The 24158-nt window shown below is 35.7% G+C and overlaps 1 long non-coding RNA gene across 1 annotated transcript in view; it reads right to left on the bottom strand.

The window, feature by feature from the left end:
- Nucleotides 1-24158, bottom strand: part of LOC132664812 (uncharacterized) — a 59799-nt gene that overhangs the window by 13756 nt on the left and 21885 nt on the right. The window contains exon 2 of the long non-coding RNA XR_009603854.3: nucleotides 19698-19826. This is a non-coding gene — a long non-coding RNA (uncharacterized LOC132664812). The remainder of the gene's footprint in view (nucleotides 1-19697; nucleotides 19827-24158) is intronic.

The raw sequence follows: 24158 nt of genomic DNA, 5'->3' as shown, positions 1-24158 counted from the left end.
GCTCTGCACTGACAGCACGGAACCTAATGCGGGGCTTGAACCCAGGAACCATGAGATCATGACCTGAGCCAAAGTCGAACACTTAACCAACTGAGCCACCCAGGCGCCCCATCTTGTTACGTTTTTTTAAACAATGACTGACTTCTGTGTAGAAAAACTGACCTGTCAACAAAATGTAGAAAAATTAAAATTCATGTTGTTTTAGTTTTATTTTCTGAGTAGGGAAGATGGAAAATATCAGAAGAGAGTATTTGGGTTCAGAATGATCACTTTTGACGTTATGCTATCCTTCCATAAAGTAGTATTTTTCCAATAAGAGCAGTAGGATACATATCAGATTACCAGAAATGATTTGCAAACATTGTGAAGTTTTGTATAGGTGGTCATATTACTTCTGAGTTCCCCTGATGATTTCACAGCCAAATAAGGGTATTCCTAAATTTAGTAGCTTGTTTTTTGTTATTATACGTCTTGCCCTGCATATAGGAGTCATCAATCCTTTAGAAGAAACATCATGACTCAGTACAAAATGCTGAGTCTCTGAAAACAAAGAAAATCTCTAAATACTTGAAAAAATGAGAGAGACTACATGGAAATATAGAAATATAACCTAAGTAATTAAGTATGAAACTTTAAAATTTCCCTGAATGCATATAACCTAGTGATCAAACCAATGACATAACTTACTACCTATTGATACATTTCACTTCAATTTATTTAAGAATAGGAATCAAATTATATTTTGGAAAGTATTTCTATTATCTTAAAGTTTATACCAATATGTTCACGAGGTCTTAACGGTATCTGGCACATTGTGGCCATTCAGTATGTATTTATTGAATAAACGAAGTATATGCCGAACTACAGAATATTAGCTTTGCCTCCAGAAATATCAACCTCACAGCTAACATTGGATTGAATGGTAAAAACCTGAAAGATTAGAAACAAGACAAAGATACCCACTCTGCCTTCTATGACAACTGAATGTCAAATTCGGTAAGCTTGCAGGATATAAAATCAACATAGAAAATCAATTGTTTCTTTACATTAACAAAAACCATTTTAAAAAGAAATTAAGAAAATAGTCTCATTTACAGTAGCACCAAAAAGAATAAAATTCCTAAGAATAAACAAAGGTCTTCAAAGACTTGTTCCCTGAAAACAATAAAACAATGATGAAAGAAATTAAAAGACACATAAATCAATGGAAAGAAACCCTGTGCTCATAAAATTGGAAGTCTTAATATTGTTGAAATACCCATGCTACCCAAAGTTATCTGAAATTCAATGTAATCCCCACCAAAATCATGATTTTTTTTTTACAGAAATAGAAAAAACATCCTAAAATTCATAGGGAACCACAAAAGACCCAGAGTAGCCAAAGCAATCTGAGAAAGAACAAAGCTGGGAAGATCATATTTCCTAATTTCAAACTATTTCACGAAGCTACAGTATTTACAATTGTATGGTAAGAGCATATAAACAGACCTACAGATCAATGGAAGAGAATGGAAAGCCTATAATTAAACCCAAGGATATATGGCCTACTGATTATTAACAAGGATGCCAAGAATATACAAAAGAGGGAGGATCATCTCTTCCAGAAAATGTGCTGGGGAAACTGAATACTCATGCACAAAAAAATAAGTAAATGAAATAACATTGGACTTCTCCTTTACAACCACACACAAAAATCAACTCAAAATAAATTAAAGACTTAAACCTAAGGCCTGAAACTATAAAACTCCTTTAAGAAAATATAAGGAAAATCTTAACATCGGTCTTGGATATGACACCAAAAGCACAGGCAACACAGGCAAGTAGACAAGTAGAGACTATATTCAACTAAAAAAACATCTGCACATCAAAGGAACAATCAACAGAATGAAAAGGCAGCATAAGAAATGGGAGACAATATACCTGATAAAAGGTTAATTTCCAAAATATGTAAAGAACTCTTGCAACAGCAAAACAAAACATAAACGAGTAACCCATTTAAAAATTGAGCAAAGGACTTGAACACACCTTTTCCCCCAAAACATTCAAATGGCCAATAGGTATATGAAATTAATACATTACTAGTTAACAAGAAAATGAAAATCAAAATTATATCCCCTCACATTGACAGGATTGCTCTTATCAAAAAACAAAAGATAAGTCTGAAAGAGATTGTGAAGAAATTGGAAACTTTGTATACTGTTTTTGTGGAAATATAAATTGATTCAGCCACCACATAAAAACAGTATGGGGTTTTTTCAAAAAATTAAAAATAGAACTACTATATGATCCAGCAATCCCTTTGGTAAGTATCCAAAATAATTGAAATCAGGATCTCAATGAGATATCTGCACTCCCATGTTCATTGCAACATTATTTACAATAGCCAAGTTATAGAAATATACACACAATCCAAGTATCCTTTGATGAATGAATGGATAAAGAAAATGTGATACACACACACATATTAGTAATAGAATATATAGACACATATATATGTATATGTGTGTGTGTATAATGGAATATTATTCTTCAATAAAAAGGAAAGAAATTCCGCTGTTTGTAATAACGTGGATGGACCCTGAGGGCATTCTGCTAAGTAAAGTTGGACAGAGAATGACAAGTACTGTATATTTTCACTTATATGTGAATCTTAAAAAGGCTATATTCATAGCCTTTAGAGATAGTAAAATGGTAGTTGACAGGGAAATGGGCAAATATTTGGTCAAAGGGTACAAACTTCCAGCTATCAGGTGAATAAATTCTGGGGATCTAATGTACAGCATGGTGACTATCATTAACAATGATATATGATATACTTGAAAGTTGTTAAAAGAGTAAATCTTACACGTTATCACTCAAAAAAAAAAAAAAGGTAATGACATGAGGGGATGGAGGTATTCAGTAACCTTACTGCAGTAATCTTTTCCCAATATATATGAATCATCATGCCTAATACCTCAAACTTACGTGTTCTATGTCAGTAATACCTCAATAAATTGGGGAGGGGAAGTGTTCTATAATAATTAGCCATCAGGAAAATGTAAAATAAAAACACAATGAGACACCAATGCATACTTATCAGAATGTCTAAGTAAAAAGCTTGTGGTAACTCCAAATGCTAGCAGAGAAAGCCAATCACTCATACGTTGCTGGCGAGAATGCAAAATACAGCAGCCCCTCTGAAAATCAGTTCGCCAGTTTCTTTTAAAACATAAAAAAGGATCTTAACATAAGACTCAGCAATAGCACTCTTAGACGTTTATCCCAAAAATATGAAATCTATGTTCACGCAGAAACTTGTACATGAATGTTCAGATACGAAATAGTCAAAAACTAGAAACAATTAGGATATTCTTCTGTAGGTAAATGGTTATACAAACTGCAGTCACCAAAACTATGGAATAGTACTCACCAAAGAAAATAATTATAGCATAAGCCCTGACAGTTGATTTTTCTTTTTTTTTAATCCAAGTGCCTGACTTCGGCTTGGATTGCTGAGGCATCCTCTTCAAAGACTACTATCTCAAAAACACATTGCCATCCACAGAGCTACATGAGCCAGGCATCATTCCTCCACCCCCACCCCCATCCATCCCCATCATCATGAAGGCTCCTTAGTTTTAGAGATCTTGATTTAGTTAATGACCATTTGGACTGCTCATTTTCCTCTTCCTGCATTTTAAATTCCCACTCATATGTTTTAAACACACCAATAAAGAGTGATGCTGTGAAACTCCTGGCCTCCCATCCCAACTCCAATAAAAGTACAGCCCCAGGCCCATGTTTTTACTTTCTTTCTCTATCTGCAAACTTGCTGTGTGGCCCCAGACGAGTAGTGTGCATTCAAGGGTGGGTGAGCAATACACCTTGTCTCTTTCAATGTTTCCTGACGGTTATTGGTGAGGTTGTCTTGGAATCATAATGAGAACCACAAGGGCCAATTCAGCCACACCACTGGTTACCAATAGGCCGAGACCCACACCCAACAAGAACAGATTATTGATATGTAAGACAACTTGAATGAACCTCAAGGCAATTATGCTGAGTGGGAAAAGCCAGTCTTGAGTGGCTACATAGTATATGATTCCATTTATATAGCATTCTTGAAATGGCAAAATTGCAGAAACAGAAAAACAAGTTGGTGGTTGCCAGAGGTTAGGGTGGGGGGTAAGCTGGGGTAGCTATTACTAGATAGAGCAAAGAAGCCTTGTGGTGATGGCACAGTCTAGGTCTTGATTCTGGCAGTAGCTATACTAAGCCACACAGGTGATAAAATTTCAAAGAAATATATACACTTTTTTAGTCCATTTGGGCTGCTATAACCAAAATACTACAGGTTGGGTGGCTTAAACAACACAGATTTATTTGTCACAGTTCTAGAGGTGCCAGCAGATTCAGTGTCTGGTAAGAGCCTGCTTCCTGGTTCATAGACACTATCTTTTCACTGTCGTCTCGCACAGCAGAAGGGGTGAGAGAGCTCTCTGGAGTCTCTACCGATTCCACTCATGAGGGAAGGGCCCTCATGTCCTAATCACTTCCCAAAGGCCCCCACCTCTAAATTCCATTGCATTACAGATTCCGTTTCAACGTGTTCATTTTGAGGGGACACGACCATTCAGTGCATGCCATACACACGTTCACACTAACCAGTAAATGTAACTGGTAAAATAGTAATAAGGACTGCGAATCATACCAATGTCAATTTCCTGGTTCTGATCCTATACTATAGTTATGCAAGATGTTAACGCTGGGGAAGGGTAGTGAAGTAGGCATGGGACCTGCTTGTACATTTCCTGGCAACTTCCTGTGAAACGATAATTAATTATTTGTGCTAAGTATACATAGGCACTCAAGAAATAGTTTTTAAATTACAAAAAAGCATCACCATTAAAAGCAGACAATTTATCTTTAAATTCATTCTAACCATTAACCTAGGTCTAAATGGTTCAGGATGGTGTTCATACATATTCCCCATTTCTAACTTGTAATGGACATGCAGTCAATGTATCTTACAGTTCTGCAAATGGATTTCAAATCATTAATAAATGGATACATTAAATTCTTACTTCTTAGAGTAACCAAAGTACAACATATGGCAAAGATATAAAAGTGAATTTTATTTGTATAAGATAAGTGCAGCAGCAGAAGAAAAACTTGATTACATTAACACCAAGGAAGAGACTCAAATCCCTCATGTTGCCCCAGTTTTCAAACTTAGATGTGGTATTGATTTTTGCACCTTGTTAAACTAAAACTTACTGTCAGAGACCATTTTTTTTTTATTTTGGGAGACCTTTTAAGCTAAGAAGATTGGGCTTCATCTTATCTTAATTCATCTGATGAAAGCTTTCTCATTCTCTCACTTATTCTACTCCTTCTCTACCACCTCTTTTACTCTTTAATAGACAAGGTTTCACTTCAGGCACAGAAGAATCAATACAAAACTAAATACAGTGTACTACCCATCAGAGACTAAATGAAGAAGTATATGAAAAGTCTTGTAGTTTGAGTAAAATCAGTGAAGCCTGCCCTTTTGTTACTTAACCTTTTAGTTAATCAAAAGCTCATTAGAAATAAAAGAGAAAAGTATTGGATACACTTTCTCAGAGACTGTCTCAGGTATTACAGTAATAAAAGTAATACAGATCCCTAAAACAATGGCTTAAATATTACTGCAGTTCCTTTCTTTCTCAGGTAGAAGAAGTATATAAGTACATTCTCCAGACTACTTTGGTATTTCTAAGATATGTGGGCCAGGCTTCCTTCTAATTTCTCCCCATAGACCCTAGGGTATGGCTTTGCATAGTATCTTTGATTAGATAAGAGAGCTGCTAGAGTTCCAGCTATCTCAAGTGCATTCCAGGCAGCAAGATAGAAGAAGGTCTACAATATCATTTTCAGAATCCCTCAGAAGTTCTACACAGTACTTTCATTTATATTATCATGACAATAACTTATCTAATGGTTATCTGCTGAAAGGGAAGTTGGAAAGTTTCCTTATGGAAAGGAGGCAATGTGCTCACTGAAAATTGTAGATTTCTGAATTTCAGAGAAGAAAACTGAATGGCTCTTGGGACATAACTAAACATCTCTGCCACAGGCGTCATGGAGTTTATTCCAGTTTGTGAATTCCTTCCTGAACAAGGAATGTATTGAATTTCAATTCAAAAAATAATTATGTATCTGCTATGTGCCTATTGTGAAATGCTTAGCGGCATCTACAAATGTGGAGAAAATATTTGCAAATAAAATACCGGATAAAGGAGTTGTATCCAAAACATGTAAATAACTGTTACAGCTCAACAAGAAGAAAAATAACCCAATTTAAAAATGAGCAAAGACTATGAATAGACATTTCCCCAAAGAAGACATATAGGAAGTGTCTAGCTGACTTTGTCAGTAGAGTATTTGACTCTTGATCTCAGGGTTGTGATTTTGAGCCCCACACTAGGCGTGCAGCCTACTTAATAAAATAAAATCTTCAAAGACGATATATACATGGCCAAGAAACACATGAAAAGATGATTAATAATATTTGTCACCAAGAAAATGGAAATAAAAAGCACAAAGTGATCCCACTTCATACACACTAGGATGGCTATAATCAAAAACACAGAAAATCGTAAATGTTGGTGAGGATGCAGAGAAATTGGAATTCTCATACACTGCTGGGGTGATTGTAAAATGGTGCAGTCACTTTGGAAACCCGTCTGGCCGTTCCTCAAAATGTTAAACAGAGTTATTATATAACTTAGAAATTCTACTCCTAGACATATGTCCAAGATAAATCAAAACATAAATCCATACAAAAACTTGTACATGAATATTCATACTAGCATTATTCATAAGAGCCAAAAAGTTGAAACAACCCAAATGTCCAGCAGCTGATGAATGGACAAGCCAAATATGGTATATCCACACAGTGGAATATTATTTAGCAATAAAAAGGAGTGACATACTAATATATGCTATAATAAGGTAAACCTTGAAAACATGGTTAGTGAAATAAGTCACAAAAAAACGCATACAGTAGTCCCTCTCACCCACAGGGCATACATTCCAAGACCCCCAGTAGATGCCAGAAATAAGTTAGTACTGAACCCTATATATACCATGCTTTCCTACACATTCCTAGGATACACATACATTCCTAGGATACATACACATACATTCCTAGGATAAAGTTTAATTTACAAATTAGGCACAGGAGATTAATAATAGCTAATAATAAATAGAATTATAACATTATACTATAAAAGTTATATGAATATGGTCTATCTCTTCTCTTAAAAATATAATTATATTTGCTATTCCTCTTGTGATGACGTGAGATGATGAAATGCCTATATGATGGGATAAAGTGAGGAGAATGACATAGGCATTGTGACATAACAGGTTACAGCCTACCTTTGTGGTTTAATGTTGTAATTGAACATTACTGTGTAATTGAACATTAATGTTGTAATTGAAACTGAAGAATATGAAGTTGTGGATAAGGGAGAGTACTGCATTATATTATTCCAATATATGAGATGACCAGAATAGACAAATTGGTAGATACCAAAAGTAGATTAGTTGTTGCTAGATTTGGGGGTGGGAGGAGGGAGTTACTGCTCAGGGGGATTCAGTTTCTTTGGGGGATGATGAAAATATCCTGGAATTAGCGATGAGAGTTGCAGAACATTGTGAATATACTAAATTTACAATTTAAATGTTTGGATTTAATGGTATACAAATTATATCTTACTAAAGTTCGTGTAAACTAAAAATGCCTAAGGGCAAAAGGGCATTAAGACAAACCATAATTCCTTGTCCTTGAAAATACTATGATTCAGTGTGGACTGGGTAGGCAAGTAAACAAATAATTATGTTTCATGCTCTAAAACTGTTATTGCAAGCATTAGGGAAGCATAATATCACACGCCAACATTTTGAAGAAACATATGACAATAACATCTGTGGTACATTTAGTTGTCAACAGCTCACATGTATTAGAGCAAACTAAAAAATCTCCCATTAATGACATACTCAAATAGAATATGTATACTTGCTTGTCACTCTAACTTCAAGCAGAGTATTCAAGGGTCTAATTTAATATAAAATAAATCTTTTTATCTCAAGTATTTCCTTTCGCTATCCAGTAAATTGTTCATCTAGTACTTTAACTCAATCTAAATTTGTACAGTCTTCTGAGACTATGGAGAATATTTGTTTACCTCTCTTCACAAAAGAGCTTTCCATAAACAAAAGAGACAATAACGTCTACCTTATATTCCTGTGTCTATGTCAAGAGTAGACCTTCCCCTGTTGCTAAAGTTAGATTCCTGAAGAAAAGGTAAGAAATTAAAGACTGAAGGTTTTGGATACCACAGATTTGTTTTTTTGTTTTTTTTTTTTTAAGAAAACAAAACAAAACCTTGAAGAAAGGGTTAGTCCAAGGTCAATCTTTCAAACATTTGTAAGATCTTACATTCATTAAGACAAAATAGTGTAAAGAATATTATTGTTAATTTCATGATTATTGATGCTAAGATCAGATACTTCACTAAATTCTTTGCATAGATTATGACATTAAAACAAGTAAATACTAATATTTATTGTTCCCATTTTTCTGTTGAGAAAAATAAGATGAAGAGACATCGAATATTTGCCTAAAGTTACAACCAGGATTCATATTCCCGGGAGTCAAAAATCCACTTTCTACTACAGCATATATATTTACTTTAGTATACTATTTTTTAAAAGACCCAAAAAGAAAAATAACAACAGTAACCAATATTTATTTTAAATCTATATAGTAATAGTTACCATGCTAACAAGTTTACAGTACCATTTAATTGAATTTAATAAGGAGAAAGTCATATTTAATAGAACTTAAATTAATAATGAGTATTATAAAATTAAATTCTATCACTAATGATGGCATGATGATGGTGGTGATAAAGTTGAAGAAAAAGGATATGTCCATCATTATGAGAAGACGACTCTGGGTCTAATTCCAAATTACAATTGTTAATTTAAGGACTTAGCAGGAAGCTTATGGTCTATCAAGTATGTTTTAATGGAAATGTAGCATGTGTTCTTTCTTCAACTGTTTGAAGAGAGTTGAAGTGTGGACAGAGTAGTCTTTTTTAAAAGGTTTCTTTTTACCACATTATATGTAGTAGAAAATCATTCAAGCCTGGTCTGAAGACCAGTTAGAAGAAAAGATCAATTTCCATTTCTTCTAGGTTATCAAAGATGTTTAAGGGTAGATTAAGAGATTGCTTAAGTATTTTGGGTTAGTTTCACTGTGGGCCTTATATCTGTTTCTCCTTGTCATTACTCAATGTAATAATTGGATATTTAAGATCAATTTCAGGAATCTCATTAGGGTGAAACCAGCTAATGACTTTACTTAGGTCAAGGTATTAGATTCTTGTCTCAAATATTTTACAGATATTGCAGTTTTATTTTTTATTCTTTTGTTCCTTTAATTTCTTTGTACTTAGAAAGTTACCTGTGGTTTGATTCTGTAGTTTCTTCCATATTGTATCTCATCCAAAGACTATTTTTCCCACAGTTTGGTTCTGAATAAAATAAGCCTTTCTATACCTCTTTTAATGTAACCTTATGAATGATTTGATCGATTTTTCAATATGATATGACATGCATCTGATGTAATTGTTCTTGAAAGCTTTGATTATATCTTGAGTAAAAATAAAGTTCAAAATGGGAGAAGAGGATAGATACTAACATTCGAGGAGCACCTGGATGGCTCAATCGGTTAAGCACCTGACTTCAGTTCAGGTCATGATCTCACAATTTGTGGGTTTGGGCCCCACATCAGGCTCTGTGCTGACAGCTCAGAGCCTGGAACCTGCTTCCGATTCTGTGCTTCCTTCTCTCACTGCCCCTGACCCACTTACACTCTATCCCTCTCTCAAAAATGAATGAACATTAAAAAAAAATTTTTTAAAGACTAACAGAATAAACACAGATTAATTGCATCAAATGATTAGTTTTAGAATCAACGCTTTGGATGAGGTATCTATTTACTTATAAGTATTATTTAACCTCATCAATGATATGTTATAAAAAGCAAATCGCCATTACCCTAAATATTCTTTTCTAGAAGCAGAACCAAGACATAGTGTCATGGTAGGAAGAAGTGAGAGGAATGACCCTGTTCCCTTCTAACAGAATAAGATTTAAAACACCACAGTATATCAGGGATCTTTTCCCATGAAGTCATCTACAGTGGTTCACTTATTTTTAGAAAAGACAGCAATTCAGTTCAGATTGACCTAAGCAAAGGAATATTTGGTTTATATTTTCCTACTTTCCACATGGCTGGATCTTGCTGCTCGTATTATGTCAGTCCATACATTGAATCCCATTGGCTCCGAATCACATGGTTGTATCTCCCCCTCATGTTTGATCTAATCACGATAGCTAAAAATATGAAATGCTAGAATTAGCCATCCCTATATCCTATGATCATTCGTGGAACCAATGTCACCTAGACCTCATAGACTAACAGTTAATGAGGTCTGGATCCTCAAGGAAAATTGGAGTGCGTGTAGTAGGAGAAAGATCAATGAATCCTGGACAAATGGGTGTCTACTAATCTACACAAAAAATAAGGGCACTAATTGATTCCAAACTTTCTTAAACATTATACCTTTTTATCATTGGTAGAAAGAGGGAGACAAGACATGCTATTGCAAATCTAGCTTAGTGCCATTTTAGTTAAAAATGTATTCACGTGACTGAATCAGCTACTAAGATTCTTTATCAGCTACTTTATCAGCTACTAAGATACTCTAAAACAGCAACACATCTTTATTACTCTTATTTCCTGACACATGTTATATCACACATACTATGTACTTCCTCAATTGATTGAACTATTTAATTTTTTTTTTTTTTTTTTTTTTTTGAGAGAGAGAGAGTGAGTAGGGAGGAGAGGCAGAGAGAGAGGGAGTCACAGAATCTGAAGCAGGCTCTCGGCTTTGAGCTGTGAGCACAGCCCAACACGTGGGGCTTGAACTCAGGAGGCAACCATGATATCATGACCTGAGCTGAAGACGGACAGTCAACCAACTGAGCCAACCAGGTGCCCCGATTGAACTATATTTTAATCTTACCGTTATAAAATAATTTTGTTAGTTAATATATATTAAAATTATGTAGTCAATTTTTGCTTTTCTGTCAGTTTTATTTTATTTGCCAGAAGTAACATTGAAAGCAGTAAAGGAACACAATGATTGTACTTAAACACGTGGTTCTAATACGGTGTTTCCTAATTCTTTTATGCAGTCAATTGTTTTCATTTCCAATGGAATATAATTTAAAAGATGCTTTAAGAAGCCTTATTAAAAGAAATTACTAAATAGCATTGCAGGCCTTAGTAGCAGAGCATTTACAAAAGGAGAAATAATTAAGCATAAAAACAAGCTATTCATAAAGCTTTGTTCCAAACCACACAACCTTGTTTACCTGCTTTGCTACCATTTAACAGCTGAAAAATCACTTTCTAATCCCCTTCTATTCAAAGTCTCAATGCCCCACTGGCAGGAACACTAGGCTAACATTCAGTGTGTAATCTCCTCTCAGCCTATCATTTTCTTAATTTGTTCCATTTACAAAGTAAATCTACAAACTGACCTTTTAATGAATAACTACTCTGAAATGGCCTCAGATAATACAACTGTTAAATTACCTACCTTTTTGCCTTTCTCTTTCTGTCTGTAAACTGATAATTTTTATTCTGACATCCCCAATGTTCCCTGATACTAAAACATCCGTGCTGTTAATCCAATACTCTTTGGAACTGTATAAATTTACCTTACTCATAAGGATAACTAGAAGTTCAAAAAGGTAATATTTATCTTTGTGAAAGGCATATGTAGTGAATACATTAAGTTGAAATTTGCTCTATTTGCTTTCAACCTACCCTTCTAGCCTCTCCTCCTGCCAGATAATACTATATAAAATATATTCCAGTCAGGCATGACTTCTTGTCATTTCCCTGTCTACCATATCCTTCCAAAACATTGGAACCAGCATTTCCTCAGGTAAGCATTCTTTGAATTCTGGTGGAGTCCTGTTTCTAAAGCTTATCATTTTAGAAGATTTGGTCATTTTTACTCCTGAAGATATATTTTTCATACAGGTTTATGTCAGGACATGCAAAGAGAGACAAAGAAACAGGACAGTTGAATTGAGTAATGAGAGATTTGAGATTTGAAATACTTTGGGGAGTGAGAGAGAAAGCTAGCCAAAATCTCAGACAATGTTTGATTACCCAGAGTTAGGGATAGTGATGGCTAAACTAGGTTAGAGATGATTAATTTGTGCTGTCACCAGTTTATAAGCTACTATAATTTCCTGAAGCGGTATGCAGCTGAAGGCATGATTTAAGAAGTCAGTTGGGGAAACACATCTATTTTAGATTTTAGAGATTGAGAGGCAAAAATGGAAGAGTCCCCAGTGCCTCTAAGTTCCAAGGTATTCCCATGAAGTAGGCTATTGAAATGGAGTCTAGGACATAACCTTAAGATTAAGTAAGTCTTTACAGGTATGTGAAATTGGGTCTGTTTCCCACATGGATGTTAGACTATTTCCCTGACCACAGTAGGAATTTGCAACAAGAAATTTATATGTGGAAATTCACTTCCCTCTCTAATACATGGAGAACAAAATTGGAAGACTAGACATGATGGTAAAGGAAGTTTTAGAATTCACAAAAGCTGAATTTCATAAATCTCAATAATCGGGAGCTCTTTAAATGAAGAACAAAGATAATATTGATTTGACACCAGAAATACCAGTAATTCTCCCTGGCCCCGTGGTATGTTAGAGTGGGAGACTGAGCCATTTCCACTCTAGAAGGTAACAGAGTTAATGTCACTCATGAGAGAGAACTGGGTGTTCTTTGAGGAAAAAGATGAAGGAAAAATAATTCATTCAGATGCTTAAGATATAGAAGAGTTTGTTCGAAATAGGAAAGTTGTGGGCAAGCCTGGGTGGCTCAGTCAGTTAAGCATTCAACTTAGGCTCAGGTCATGATCTCATGGTTTCTGAGTTTGAGCCCCGCATCAGGCTCTGTGCTGACAGCTCAGAGCCTAGAACCTGGAGCCTGCTTCAGATTCTGTGTCTCCCTCACTCTCTGCCCCTCCCCCCACTCATGCTTTGTCTTTCTCTCTTTCAAAAATAAAGATAAACATCAAAATAGCAAAGTTCTGGAGTATAATGGGGAAAAGATCCAATCAGATGGAAGAAATACTGGTAGCAAAATGGTAAATACAAATGAAAGAACATTTGATTAGATTACCTTGCATTTTCACCATGGACCAAAGATGGTAGAGGTGAAAAATACTGATGACATGATAAGGTTTTTGCTCAAAGTGTATATTGAGAAGACTTTTTTCTTGTATTTCTGAAGGCCTCTCCTCCAGAATGTTAGGAAGATTTAGATTCCAATGCTCCCACCCCCTGGATGAAGTTAGTTAAAGTTCCTAGGAGAATTCAGCCTTCATAAGGTGGTGAAAATGAAGATAACTGTAGTGGATTGAGAGAAAACTCCTTCCATCAGAGTTTCCCAGGTGATTTCTATACTAATACCCTCACTTGCTCATGGATATAGTTTCTCTACGTGGCTGTGAAGATAAAGCATTACTGGAAAAGCTATGTGGCCACTGGAGAAATGGCCCTCAGTTGGAATTCTTCCCAGGCCAACTGGAAGAGAACAGATAATTATCCAATAGGTCTACTGCCAAGAGAATGACAGCAGATGGCATTTGATCCTTACAGGGTAATTTATTTCATTTTCTCGCCATGCTATGTATCACTAATTCCGTCATCTCCTATTACTTAATTTGTTGCTTTTTGGATTATGTTTACAATATCTGATACAACACACCCTCTTATTTAAACATTTTCTCATTCAAGACCTCCCAAGTCTAAAAATGCATTTATCTTGCTAGAAATAAAATAACCAAGAAAGTGCATTTAAGTAAGAATATGATGGTTTGGAAAAACATCTAAGATCATAGTACAGTCTTTTTTATTGTGGTGTGTGTGTGTGTGTGTGTGTGTGTGGTGTGTGTCGTGTGTGGTGTGTGTGTGTGTTCTGTCTTCTATTTAAAGTGAGTTCCCGTGGTGTGTTGGGAACAGTATCTGGCATTTTCCATCTTGGGTAGCAGTGAGTTGACTGTACTTCCATAGAGATAACTCAACTTTATTTAGTTAAATAAAACCAATTGGAATAAAAGAACAGATGGGATGATAAGAGGAGCACATATTCTAGTCCCACTGGGCTAATAAACTGCAATACTATTCCACAAATGGCTGGTATAAGGCTCCCGAGAATTATAGAATTGGAGGGACCTGACTGGTGGAAGGCACCTGAGATGTCATCCTGGCTGGTCTCCTTTCCAATAAATAAGGGTTTTCTACTAGATTCCCACCACATTGCTACGTGCTTCAACATTTCTACTGAAAAGATTACTATGATTTTCATTCTGTTATATAATTACTTAAGGCTATAGATTTCCCTTTTTAAAAAGCATTAGTAATACCCACCATTATAACACAAGATTTTTTTAACTTATTGTTATTATTTAATAAAAACTACTATTCCTTTTAACTTTGAATTAAGCACACATTTGATAAACATGCCTTCTATGTTTCCAGGCTGTTCTTCCGTCCAGGTTATCTACATAGAACACCACCTTGGTACAGTTGCAAAACCAGCTGCATATACTACTAATTTGCCGAGACAATTCAGCTCTTACAAATTGTTGACTAAAGTGTGTAAAAGAGAATACAACGTATTCAAAAATATTGCATAATAGCAGATAACTATGGTGGAAGATAATTTAATACTTCATATAGATCACTAAAATCAAGGAAGTTCAATAATCAGTGGCAAGGGCATCCATGCTAGCTGACTGGTTGATTCAGCGGATTGGTAGATTCAGATATCTAAATTCTGAAAGAAAGTTTTAGGAATTAAAATTCGGGGGAAGAAGTCCTATGCCCACGGAGGTCTAGCAAGAAGTTTTGGAATTTGCAGGTAGGTATCATAACCTAGCAGAAAATTTGTCAGGGAATAGGTTCACTACAAATGTTGATGGAAGTGAATTAGTAAAAACAGGAACACAGTAATTTAACTAGAGTGGAAGGTCAGAGACAAATACAGATATAATTGTGCTAAACGGTCGTACTGCTGAATTTGCTGGGTTTTCCTTTATTACTTGGTATAAGAAATGATATTGAATTCATACTGCACCAGATCTATCTGTGCCTACAGTTAGGGCTTAATTTGATAGATTTAGGAACAAGCAAGCAGACAGGCCATTACACCAGAATTTAATGTACTGAATTTGAAGAGCTAATTTATAAGATGTCTCCCCAGATTATGGAAGAGTTTATTTACAGAAAAAAAAAAAACAACTTAATTTTCGATTACCTCTCTATATCATCTGGTCCACAAAATGGCAGGTCACAATAGGCCCATTATATAATACCTAAGAGTACAGAATTCTGGTTCTTCAACACTACTGTCTGAGGGAGTGTGACTTCATTTTCTCTGTCTAGAGCAGCAACTTCCCAGTAACTTCAAAATGCTGACTAATTATACTTTACATTTAAAGCAATTATTGTATTTGAGGCTTGTGGTAAAGTTCACTGTACTGTGAGCTCCAAACACTGATTCTGAAATCAGAGTTTGCCAAGAAATAGCTGTTAAATATAATTCAAGTCATAGCCTCTATTAAAAGGAAGCAACAATAACTAGCCCACCCACTTCATAGAACCTTGTAAAAATTACAATAAATACTATATGTAAATATTAACCATGCAAGATGTGAAAAGACTTTGTTTAGTTTGCAGTCTGTCTATGTTAGCACCTGAGCAGCTGGTACCAGGGACACAAGGACTGTGACTATAAATGTTGCTTGGATCCATCCAGTTCAGAAATTTTCTCCTTAACGATACATGGTAATTTACTTTTTATTTCTTCTCATTTCATAAGGACAATATAAAGTTATTAGTTGAGTATAACTTCCTCTAGGAATTAACTATATACAGAATAGCACATGTTTAACCTAAGTATAAAATAATTATAAAAATAAGCAAACAACGGTATTAGGTAACATTAAATAATATCATCCATTAAACACTGATAGAACATTACTACAGATTCTTTGTGGATTTTCTGTTACACTGTGCTTGAGGTATTCCAATCACTATTTTACTGTTTAAAAAAAAAGCCACTATAGTTCAAAGTAATACACTCAAAGTAGAAGAGTTGGGAACTGAATTCAGACCAACCCATCTTTAAACCATTAGTAGACACTGTGTAAGACTGGGTATATAAAAACAGATAGGCACAAGTCTCTGTGAGCTATCCTATATCATATAAAGCTTCAAAACTAATGATAAGAATTATGAGCTATTATACCTGAATCCCTAGTATTTGGCCCAGTGCTTAGTACATCACTGAATCTTCTTTCAGTATCAAAAGCCATTCTCTCTTTTGTTTTTAGAGAGCACAGGGAGGGGAGGGCCAGAGAGAGAGAGAGAGAGAGAGAGAGAGAGAGAGAGAGAGAGAAAATATTAAGCAGGCTCCACACCAAGCATAGAGCCCAACTCAGGGCTTGATCTCAAGACAGTAAGATCATGACCTGAGCTGAAATCAAGAGTCAGACGCTTAGCCCACCAAGCCACCCAGGAGCCCCAGAGACCATTCTCTCTTAATAAGACATTTAGGTAAGCCCACAGGCAGATATGGTTAAGGCACTGGTTTTGTGCTACCCTTATATGAACTTTAGCAATTCCAGAACACAGTTTTCCTTTTTCTTAGATAATGTCCAATCAAATGAAGATATAACCAAGAATAACACAGTCTTTAGTTCAGACAAGCCAGAGTTTTCCCATTCCCATTTAATGTGTTATTTCGGTGCCTCTACGCCGTTGCTCACGATTTCCATTTACCTGCATTTCTTCCACATCATCTATCTGTATAATGCCAGTCTAAGTTTCGTACTGACTGACATTTATTCAAGTAAAACTATTTCCTTCTACAATTCAAAGTTTCTAAGAACTATACTTGCATTGGACACAGATCTGTGCCCTTCCTCAAATTCCTTCCACTGACTTCTTTATTTCTCTTGGTTGAAGCTCCACCTTTTCTGAGTCACCTCTTTACTTCTAGGCTTGGAAGAAATGTCCACCATGGACATTGGAACTGCCTTTGAGAGTGACTACCCAAGGCACCCGATGATTCAACTTGCAGGTGCAGCGAGTAAGTGTGCTGTGTAATGAAACACACAATGGAAAGTGTGTGAAGGGAGACAGGCACCAGGTAATTCCTTCCTTTTGCTATCCAGAGAATCTTACAGGAGTTTCTGTAAACAAAAATGATCACCCACTGAGTGATCTGCATGTCTCTTTGCTGCTCCTTGTGAAGTGAGTCAAGCTTCCCATTGTTCTGGGTCTTTCCTAACTTCAATTTTCTTTCCCTCAACATTCTCTCTGGTGAAGCTTCAGCATCTTAATCTTTGCCTGTGCTTTGCTCTCTGAAATCTGCAATAATACTTAAGATTATTTAAGAATTTTTAATTTTATTTACATTACTCCTAGGTCAGTGGTTTTCAAAATTGTACTTTTTAGTCAAGAAACCATTTCTTCAAATATATTTTAAAAGTATAAATATATTGGGGCACCTGGGTGGCTCAGTCAGCTGAGTGTCTGAATCTTGATTTCAGCTCAGGTTATGATCTCACAGTTCATGGGATCAAGTCCCATGTTGGGCTCCTCACTGAGCATGGAGGCTGCTTAAGATTTTCTCTCTCTCTCTCTCTCTCTCTCTCTCTCTCTCTGTCCCTCTCTCCCTCTATCACCCTCCTCCACTCACACACTCTCTCTCTAAAAAAATAAATAAAAATAAAGTACAAATGCATTGTACTTTTTAGTCAAGAAATCATTTCTTCAAATATATTCTAAGGAGATCAACATACTTAGAGCTGCCAAACTGAAGTACAGGGGTGTGTGTGTGTGTGTGTGTGTGTGTGTGTGTGTGTGTGTGTGTGTTGGAGACATCTGGAATCCCCCCCCCCCCTTTCAACTCCCTTTCCCTTGGGAAATGCTGAAGTACATCTTATGAACTCTTAGAAGCTTACCTCCCAGAGGAGGTTTTGGAAGTAAATGCTCTATTTCTATTATCCCGTTATTTCACACCACTGTAAAAATGCAGGGACGTCTGAGGTGTGATTGTCCCCTAATGTAAAAGTAGCAGCAAGAGTTGGTAAAGTTGATGGAAATGAGGAAATACTCTCTACTATTTGCCATTTTACAGTTCTCGCTCAGATTTTCCAAATATATGTCAGGAAGAGAATAACTTATATTCTCCCTGAGAAACAATAGTCCTCCATTTCTTAGAAGATCTCTACTTTTTGTCTTCCCCAGGTCACACTGCATGTCACCCAGTCTAGCATTAATAGCTGTTTGTTTGTTTGTTTTACTGGACTCTTGCTTTAGCATATACATGTTAATTACAGAAATATTTTTAAACTATGAAGGGGTAAGCAAATTTAAGTAGCATAAGAATTATAAGAGCTCGGGGTGCCTGGCTGGCTCGGTTGGAAGAGCACGCTACTCTAGATCCTGAGGTCATGCGTTGCAGCCCCACGTTGGTTGTAGAGATTACTAAAAAAAAATAATAATAAATAAACTTTAAAAAAATTATAAGAACTCTACTTGCTTTGAAAACAGAACTATCCAGATACAATTATACAAAAGCTTTCCTGGGACGTGCATTTCAAGAATGCCTAAGATTCAACCCAATCGGTATTTATGAAGAGAATGTTTAGGATCCTTTAGTGAGAAAGAGTCACACAAACAGAAATAAGATCTCAGCGTCTGCTAGAACATGCGAACAAGTTTAGAGCAATGACCCGATTCACCTTGTGATGATGCCCAATATGACAGATAAAAACACAGTGCTATGAGAGTCGAAGTGGCGATTAATACTGACTGAGAGGATCAAGAGAGGCTTCATGGAGTGGATGACATCTGAGCTGGAATTGAAACTATTTAAACACCCTAAGAGGATAAAAGGTACACAGAAAGGAGCATGAGCAAAGATGTGAAGGTATGATATGTTTGGATTTCAAGTATTCTGAGAACCAAGGAGGCTAGCTTTCACTTGTAAAGCAATTACCACCAGTAGTCAAAACCTTTTAGAGGCAGAACACACTATTATAAATCATACTGAAGTGCTGCTCCACAGTTGCAGATTTGTTTCTTAATGCTTGACACATGTTCGGTACATTTTGCACTTGTAAACATTATGCAATGTCCAACACTGCTTATAGAGTGTCTTGATTAAGATCTAGAGGAGAAGTGTGAATGAAGTCCACTGTCTGATTTATGCCTCAGACATTTAAATTTTCCAACCAAAAAATACTATTCCAACCGTGTAAATAGTTCTAGGATCTAAAAATATCAGATGAAAGTAGCTAGAGTATCACAGGGATTTTAGAAGAGTGTCTCTCACAGCTATGGGAGCAAAGTGGGACCTAATTACGTTATACCTTTAGGACATTTTGGATCATTTGACGTCCATCTTAAACCAACAGACTCTTCCCAAGGTTCCCACCTCCCATCAATTCCGGACAGAGAATTTATGAAGGAGGCCAACTGCTCACCCCTTCTAGAGCCATCCCTGCTTCCTGGCAGCCTTTGTTTTCTTACCACACCTCCAGGATTCTTCAAGCAGCTTCATATCTGTTCAGAATCTAGGTCTGCTTAGACTCAGGCTCTGCTTCTGTGCTATTCTGAAAGTCAAAGGAGAGATTTCCCAATTAAACCAGAACATGTGCAGCTTTGCTTGCAAATGTGTCACATTAGCTTGGCTTCAAGTATAAGTCAGAAAACCTGTAGTCAACCTCCTACTTACATCTGTGAATAAGCACATAAGCAACGGCAGGGTTGTTCAGGCTAAACAGATGGATGGTCCTGTCAGGAACAGATTGCAGTAGAGCTAGGATGTAGGCTGGAATGCCACCCCCTCTGAACTGAGAAACGGATTCAGTAGCAGGAAAGACGTCCTTTTTAACGTATTCTTTTTTAATTCTCCACATTTAACTGTTTCTAAGGAAAGGTTAAATCCTTTTGTCCTCCATAATTTTTTTTGTTCATTTTATTTACTTATTTCATACTGCTGGATTCAGATTATATTACATCCATTGAAATCAATAATCACCATTATTCATGCCCACAGCTGTACATTCAACAAACATCAACTTAGTTCATCAGCAGAAAGATTGTGATATCAAGTATACACAATATATTTTACACTGAACCAAGTGAATGAAGCTATATTCTGATACTTTCACAAATAATTTAAGAATGATTTTTACTTAAAATATATTTACTTTATATATCTAAAATATCTAAATGTGATTTAACATACCATTCTTTTACGTGATCATATATATAACATTTTCAAATAAATGAATATACTCTTACTAATAAATATAAAATAATTCTAGATGGCACATGAAATTGATGTTAATGTATTTCAAAGATATTTTGTTCCTGAAAATAAAATCTCTATGGTAATTTATTTTAATAAGATTCTCTGTTCTACTTGAGGTAAAGAAAATTTATTTTAAATGAAAACTGTGTTCCATAACTCCATTTCTAACAGCTGTATTTATCAAATGAGTCAATATGAAGGAAAATTTCAAACTGTGAATAAAAACCTGAATGCATTATTTGTTCTTGGGTAGGCAAGTGTTAAACTATCTTACACACCCTCAAAAGCCCAAGATGATCTCCGATTCTACATGTAGTATAGAACATATCATTTGAGGAATGAGAAGGTCTCAGGGAATTATAGAATTTTATTTTATAGTGAATAAAATGATTCTTGGCAAAGGCTACTCAACTGTATACTTTCCCTATTTTCTTTTGAATATTAAAATCCTTCTTAAAATTGTGTTAAGAAAAAAAAAGAATAAATATATTTAGAAGTCCAGCATTATTGTGGGGACAACACAATACAGTTGTATTGATCTAAAGGTTTCCTGTAGTGATTAAACTGCATTTTTAAGGAAAGAGGTGTTAGTTTTCACACACACATTAGTTGAATAAAACAATTATATAGACTCTTTGGATTGTGATTTCAAATGTGGCATATTTATAATAACCTCTCAAGCTAAAGAGATTACCCTTTACACTATTCTCAGTTAAAATATTTGGCTATTACTTTTTTAAATGTTTATTTATTTATTTTGAGAAAGAGAAGGGGGAGGGGCAGTGAGAGAAGGAGAGAGAGAATCCCAAGCAGGCTCCATACTGAGTGTGGACCTTGACCTGGGGCTCAATCCCATGACCCAGGGATCATGAGCTGAGACGATATCAAGAGTTGGAGGCTTCACTGAGCCACCCAGGCACCCTGAAATATTTTCCTATTATTATGGCCAATGGAGAATGGAAGTAGAGAAGGGGTTATTAAATGAATTATTTGCATTCATTCAATTAACAAGTTTTTGTTAAGTAATATCCTACCAAAAGTGTTTATTAAGCAATGATATGTGCCAAGAATTCCCAAGACTCATTGTCTATTCACAGGGCGCTCACAGTCTAATGGTAGATGTTGGCGTACAAATAAAAATAATAATGACATATAATAAGTGCTGGAGGTGGGGAAATTTCCAAGCAAAGTATTAAAGATGTGGCCTGATTTCTTCTTAATGCTTAAATAAAATGAGAAAGGATAAAGATATACTGAAGCAATAACTATCAAATAAAAACAAGACTTAATGATTTAGGAAATTTTTAGCCTATCCAGAATGAAGGTGGCTCTAAAATTAAGAGATTCACTACCCAGAAAGTATGCCTTAGAGAAAAATTTGAGAGTTTGTCTATATAATCTTTTGTAGTACCTCAGAAAGATCAAAAGAATGGAGTATTCAATAACACAAAAGATTGTTTGTACAGATTGAGGGTGTGACTCAGATTTCTTCAATTAAACAAGAGAGTATCTAGAAAGCTTAAAGGTACGGTCTCTCGGCAATCTTAGAAAAAGCCAAAGATCTGTGGACTAGCCTCTTGGCTAACAGAATAAATACATGTGATATACACAGGAAGCCCACAACTTGTTGAGAATGTTACATTAGCAGAAGCACTGTCTGACTGAGATAGTATTTAAAGACAAGAATGTCAGAACCCCAGAATTCTGCACACGAGAGACAGGCTGACAAGTAATTAGGTAAAACTACAAGGTACCTCTCATGATAAAAGAAGGATGGCTCAGAGGGTGCTTCTGTGAGCCCAGCAGAGTCAGCAGCCATAGATAGTTATTCCCAGGCCTCAATACCCAATGGAGTTTGCTTGAATGTATCTGGGAATTGCTTAGGACCAGAACTCCTTTATTTGTTCTATTTTCTCCCTTTTAGAGCCAGGATGTCTATAAAAGTTATTCTATGCCTATCTTCTCATTTGAGAATAGATAATTTATCTAGTTTCATAGGTGCAGAGGTGGAGATTATGCCCCAATTATAATAAGATTATAAACAGTGCCTTACCTATTTCTAATTTATGTGATATAAAAGATGAGATTTGGAACTTTTGAGCTGATAAGATTTAGATGAGATTTTGCACCTTGAGTTGATGATATAATGGGTTGAGACTTTAGATGACTTTTGAATGAGAAATATATTTGGGGTAGTTGCAAAGTTTTGGGGATCATAATTCTGATGGCAGGCAGAATTATGGCTTCCCAAAGATGTCCTTGTTCTAATTGCTGGCATTTGTGAATATGTTACCTTACATAGGAAAAGAGATCTTGCAAGTGTGATTAAGGGTAGGACCTTAAGATCGCGACATTTTCCTTGATTGTCAAGGGTAACCCAATCTAACCATGCGTCTTTCAACAGAAAGACCCTTTCTGGGCTGAGTTAGAAGATGATAATATGAGAAGGATTCAAAGCCCCATTGTTGTATCAGAGATGTAGGGGTTGTGTGCATAGACCAGAAAGAGGTCTCTGGGAGCTACAAGCCCCTCTCAGATGACTGCCAACAAGAAAATGGAGCTCACTTCCACAGTTGCATGGAAATTAATTCTACCAACAACTCAAATAAGCAAGAAAGCAAATCTTCTCCAGAGTATCGAGAAAGAAATACAGCCACCAAACCTTGTTGGTAGCTCACTGAAACCAGTGTCAGATTTCTGACCTACCAAATTTTTGGATGATAAATTTGTGTTACTTAAGCCATTAACTTTGTGGTAAATTATTATGGCAGTAACAGAAAACTAATGAAACAAATGAAAGTTAAACATAGTCTTAAGGAGAATAAGTAAAAATCTACCATGAAGGAGTAAGATAAAGCAACTTAAAAGGCATGGTTTTTCATGTGGAATTGCAGGTATTGCAATCAGATAGAAACATGGGAGACAGATGCTGGTATAGGTGTAATAAGTAAAATAACTTTCAGGTAATACTTTCCTAATGCATCAAAAAACAGTACTAGGTAAAGATTTTTGCTGTTGTTGTTTGTTTTATGTGGAAAGTAGAATAGTATAATACTTAAGAAATATATAAAGGTATTAGAAGCATTGAAAGTCATTGGTATATCCAGGTTAGTATATATAAAGTATATCTTTATACTTAGTATATCTAAAGTAGGTTGGGTAGATGAATTTTTATCACAAAAAATATATTTAGGAATGATCAGCACATGTATTTACATGATATCATGAATGCCAATAAACTTACCCAATGACACTGTTCAAGAAGAGAATCCAGGATGGAAACAAAGAAATATTATGTCTTTGTTTTTAATGTTTATTTATTTTTGAGAGAGAGAGAAAGCAAATGAGCAGGGGAGGGTAGAACAAGAGAGGAGAAAGCAAAGGATCTGAAGCTGGCCCTGTGCTGACAGCAGAGAGCCCTACGTGGGACTCAAACACATGAACGTGAGGTCATGACCTAAGTCAAACTCAGACGCTTAACCAACTGAGGTAACCAGGAGCCCCAAGAAATATTATGTCTTAAGAGTAGACCAAGGGAGAAAAGCTAGTGATATAATCTAATGAGCTGTTTCAAATTTATATTTATGTTGACCAAATAAATAAAATAATTAAAAAAGGATTTAAAGAA

The sequence above is a fragment of the Panthera onca genome, chromosome F2 (genome assembly GCF_046562875.1).
Source record: "Panthera onca isolate mPanOnc1 chromosome F2, mPanOnc1 haplotype 2, whole genome shotgun sequence".
Classification (NCBI taxonomy): domain Eukaryota; kingdom Metazoa; phylum Chordata; class Mammalia; order Carnivora; family Felidae; genus Panthera; species Panthera onca.
This window is presented reverse-complemented; position numbering and strand designations above follow the sequence as displayed.